The following is a 5,506-nucleotide window of genomic DNA, read 5'->3' on the forward strand; positions in this document are numbered from 1 at the left end:
CAGCTATACTTTTTTTGGTACCCACACCGATTAATCACAACAGCATAAATCTGTGATACGTTTTTTCTCTTCTTCTTCTTTAGGCAATCACACGAGAAATTCACACATGATACTTGAAAGATGCTAATCAGCCAGCATCTCCAGCTTCTTGTGGTGGTTCGTCACATGGCTTTTCAAATATTTGAGGCTATTTAGCTTTTGGGTTTAACGTTTTTATCTTCTTCTTTAGGCAATCACACGAGAAACTCACACATGATACTTGAAAGATGTTAATCAACCAGCATCTCCGGCTTCTTGTGGTGGTTGGTCACATGGCTTTTCAAATATTTGAGGCTATTTAGCTTTTGGGTTTAGCGACGCATATAAAAAAATAGAATGTAAAAGGCAGAACCTAAAGCAACAAGTTTAGGGGGGCATTGTCATAGCTTTTTGTTTTTACTAATGGTCCATTTCAAACAAATATCGTTTGTCCCAAGTTTCTTGGATTTGTTGTACTCCCTCCGTCCATAAATAGATGCCAAAGATTTGTCTAAATTCGGATGTATCTATACACTAAATCGTGTCTAGATACATTCAAATTTAGACAAACTTTTGGCATCTATTTATGGACAGAGGTAGTATTACATTTACTTCATCAATACTTATTGTGCTCATAAATTAAAGACCAAATGTCCATCGGTGGACTCACTCTATTCTTTGTGCTCTTAAATTTATTTTGCTAGATTTGTTTTTTCTTTTCTAAAATTAGTTAAGGACTCGAAATAATATTTGTAAATAAAAATTATATATTGAAAGATGAATATTGGTTTAAAAGATTTTATTTAGTCGTACATATTTCATTTTGAGTGAAACAATATAATGAGGGACGAAGAGCCTAGCCACTAGGACATTTTTTTTAATCTAAGGCGACAAGTTTAGGGGGCGATTTCATAGATTTTTCTTTTTTAATAATGGTCCCTTTCATACAAATATTCTTTGTGCCAAGTTTCTTGGCTTTGTTGTGTATTGCAATAAACTTTATCAGTACTTATTGTGCTCATAAATTAAAGACCAAATGTCCATTGATGGACTCACCCTTTTCCTTGTGCTATTCAATTTATTTCGCTAGATTTTTTCTTCTAAAATCAGTTAAGGACTCGAACGGATATTTGTAAATCAAAATGATCTATTGAAAGTTGAATATTGGTTTAAAATTCTATTTAGTGGTACATCTTTGTTTTTGAGTGAAACAATGAGGGACGACGAGCCCAACCACCTGCACATCTTTTGCATTAAAGGTGCTAAGCGATTACTACTCCTTTAGGATTTAAAATTTAGAAGAAGAAAGATAAAAAAAAACATAACTGATAACCATATACTTCCTTAATCATCCAATAAATATAGTGTTGGTGTCAGCCTATTCTTTGTTTTTCCATCTTGCTAATAACTCAGATTTTCTAAATGGAATACTCTACGGCTGTGTGGCAGTGCAGAGGAGGCTGAAATCCATGCCTGTTTACGGGGCATCCGATACATAACAGAGCGTCCTTCCACTCTTGTTCTTGAAACGGACTGTGTGAGGATCGTCACAGTGCTTGCGTCTTCTGAGCGGACCGATCAGCAAACTAGAGCTTGTTGTTGGAGGCCAGGACCCTGCTTGCTGCCTCAGGTTAGAGTGTGCAAGCTGTCTAGGGTGAGTAACAAGGTGGCACACGATTTAACGGAATTAGGCAAACGTGAGTGTGGTGTGTTGCATAAGGCCGTCCCTCCCAGCGTGTTGGGTTCCCTCATGCATGATTGTAGGGTTCCCTCATGCATGATTGTAAAAACGTTGTTGCCCAATGTATAAAGCTCACCCAGTTAAAAAAAATGCACCTGGTTACTACTTGGAATATAGACAAGGCTATCATTTTGATTGTAATAGTTCATTCGATATATTCTCATTACTAGCGATGCCAATGTCAAACATTGTCCGATATCCACATTCTATTTTGTCCGATAAATTTCTTGAGCCCAAAGAATCACACTCACACCACCTGAAAGACGTATATCTAGTTCCATATAATCCAACAATTGGACCCTATTATCCTTCAAGGAAGACACTTGAACCTCGTCATGTACTATTGACCTTTTTGAATCTAAGTGTGGACATAAAGTCGTAGAAAATGTTTCTACTTCTTCTTCTTTAGTGATTCACATCAGGTTATTCAGATTCTCCGTCCCTTCTAACTTAATCCACATTCTAGAAAAAATAAGACAAATTGACTATTGCTACCTTTATTAGTATTAATTCAACCAATCCAACCTACAATGAAAGCAGTGACACCAATAGAACAAACAGAATTGCTTTATTTTCTATGTTATTGTTTTTGATTACTACCTCCATCCCAAAGCTTAGGGTTTATATTATTTTTAGAAAGTCAAACTATGTTAAGTTTGACAAAGTTTTCACCAAAAATCATTAACATGCAAAATACAAGATCAATATTAGATAGATGATGAAATATATTTTCATATGGTATGTATAAAATATCATATTTATTGATAATTCTTCTAAAAAAAGTTTAGTCAAACTTATTTTATATGTTTTTTTTAAAACCTACCATGGGTTTCGAGAAGGGAGAGGATCCCCTTTTTTCGCTCATGTTCTCAAATTGGGAAAGATTGATAGACTCATTCAAACAGATATAGTAGGTTCTTTTTTGAATGAATATTGATATTCATATTTGCATTTCAACATTAAGCGCGCATATTGGACAAGGTAAAGCTTTAGGATGGAGGCAGTACTTGATTACAAAGTAAGAATTGAGAGTAATTCAGAACAAATTGTAGACCTAAAATGCAGAGCATTTCAGAACGGATGGAGTATGTGATTATCAAGATCAGATATAAATAAAGAGTCTGGTTTGGTTTATACTGCAAAAAATGTAGTGCAAGTGACTGGTCCTATCCTGTAGCCGATGACGCGATGGCGGACATTATCGCGTCAGGAGGCCGGAATCGATGGAATGCTTTTTTTCGCCATCACACAAGCTACTAAGAGATGTCGAGAAATCCAATTTGGTTCACGGGTTCATATGGACCCATTATGTGAAAAAACATTTCAAAATGTCAAACCATTCTAAAATAAAATTATGCTAGTCTATCTAGAAATTTTATGCAGGTACATAAATTTTTGAGAAAAGGAACATTTTTTTTTGTCTCCCGTGCAAGAAGACATTTTATTTATCCAACATGACTATTTACATGCTTTTTTTTATATTTTTTATATGGGCGACATAAATATTCTTTTCCCCGAAAACTTGAATACACACATAAAAATGATCGGATGTACAATCAGAATTTTATTTTGATTTTTTTACATTCTTGAATTTTTAATTTTTATAATAGATTCATATGTGCCTATGAGCCAAAACATCACATCCGGAGATGCCATCTTATCATGAGAGTTTCTTTGCACGAGATGGATGCGCTGCCCACGTAATACGTTTTCTTGGGCATCCTAGTAATCAAGCTTTTGATTTACGTACGCAGTTTTTTTTTGAACCGGAGGCAAAAGCTTTGCTTCATCCATTAATTAAGTAGGAAATGTCCGGTTTTTTAGAAGAAAATTGGGCAAAAACCTACAAAAACAGGGCCAAGCCTACACCCACCCACATGACGCCGCGAAGGCAGAGCCACCCTGGCTACCCACATAAGCTACACAAACGCGAAGCTCGAGTTGGCCTATGCCAAACAGATGGCTCCCCAAGAAAAGGCCGGTAGCTTCGATTCTGACGATGAGCCGCGGAGAGGAGATGCACAAGACCTGCGCCGAAAAGGACCTTCACCGTCGGACCGCCCCTCGAAGGTCATCGTACATCACCCAAAGGCAGCTTCGACTTCACAGCAAGAGGAGGCCAACCTGAAGACATTCAGATACGCCGGGACGGAGCCGACTAACACGGTCTTGCAGCAACCAAACCATGTTCAACGCCATTGTCGTTGCCGCCCAAGCCCACCGTCGAGAGTCACCTTATCGCCCAAGCGACCCAAGGTCAAGCACCCTCGAAGATGATGAACATTCGGAGCCTCCGCTCCGACATACCGTTGCTCCGTCGCGCCCTGCGCGTCCACCAAGACCACCTTCCGGGGCCGCCGCCCCGACGTACCACTGCTCGCTCTCGAGCTGCAACGCCGCACGAACCGTCCACCCGCAACCCAAGCTGCACAGGGCAAAAGGCCGCAGACCACGGGCATCACACCAACTCATCCGGGGAAGCCGCCCCGACATAACGTCCGACCGTCCCCTCTAGGACGTGTCCGACCGAGCCGACTGCCCTACCGCCCACACAGCCAGGGTCGCCACCCAAGCCGTGACAAGCCGCATCCCTGCACCATAGAGATGCTACCGCACCACCTTCCGGGGCCGCCGCCTCGGCTCACAGCCACCTACCCGAGGCCGCCGCCTCGGCATCCTCCAACGTAGACCGTAAGGCAACGCAGTTCGGCAAACAAACCACCCTCACCGAGTGAAGTTCACGCCCTCCAAAGACGACGCCTCCAAGAAGGGAAGCGACGAGACCGCCGCCGTCGCCCGCTCCGGCCAAGGCAAGAGCTTGGTTTTTCACCCGGAGGGCACGAATCCTCGAAGGCAGAAGAGGTAGGAGCTCCACGACGAAGCATCCAAGAAGGGGAACGGCGCCGAGAGGCGTCGCCATCGCCGGCACCGACCAAGTGGGGCAGAGCTTTCACCCGGAGCAAGCACCCTCCCGCCGAGGCTTCCTTCACCGACAGGGAAGCCGGAGCACGCCATCATGCACGCCAGCATCGTCAACCACCTCGCCCACCATGACGCCGCCGCTGCCCGGGGTCACCGCCCCGGCACACCACCAACAACCAGCAGCCGCTGCAACCTGCAGCACCTCCACGGCTGCAGGACCTCCACGACCAGGGGCCCCGCGTACCCACACGCTTGAGGGGGAGCCGCACCCTGCAGGCTACCAGGGGCGTCGCCCCGACCCCATCCTTGACTTTCCCAGGTTGCACCCAACACCAGCACCATCTTCAAGCTTGCATCGCCCCGCGCCTGCGCCGTAGAACCAACCCGAGCAGCAGCCCGAGCAACGCCGCCGGCGGAAGATCTGGGCGTGGGATCCCCAGATCAGCCGCGCCACAAACCGCCGCCGGCGCGCCCGTAACAGCCCCAGCAGGCCACCCAGGGGAAGCGCCCACCAAGATCCGGGGCCGCCGCCCCGGCGTACGCTCGCTACGAGCTCCGGCAGCTGCCCCCAGCCGCACCTACCAGCCTCCAGCGGCCCAGCCGAAGAGGGAGACGCATCCCCACCACCTTTGGCAGTGGGGCCCGCCAGCGGGCAGGGGCCGGCGGCAGCGGCGGCGCAGGCCGGCCGGGGAGGTTCGAGCGGCGGCGCGCGGGGAGTCGCCCCTTTGTCGCCTGGGGGGCAACGGGCAACACGGGACGAAACTGTTGTCTAACTGTTGCCTCATTTTTTTTTGAAGTCTACGTACGCAGATACTCCGGCCTGCC

Source organism: Lolium perenne, chromosome 6 (assembly GCF_019359855.2).
Source record: "Lolium perenne isolate Kyuss_39 chromosome 6, Kyuss_2.0, whole genome shotgun sequence".
NCBI classification, from domain to species: Eukaryota; Viridiplantae; Streptophyta; class Magnoliopsida; order Poales; family Poaceae; genus Lolium; species Lolium perenne.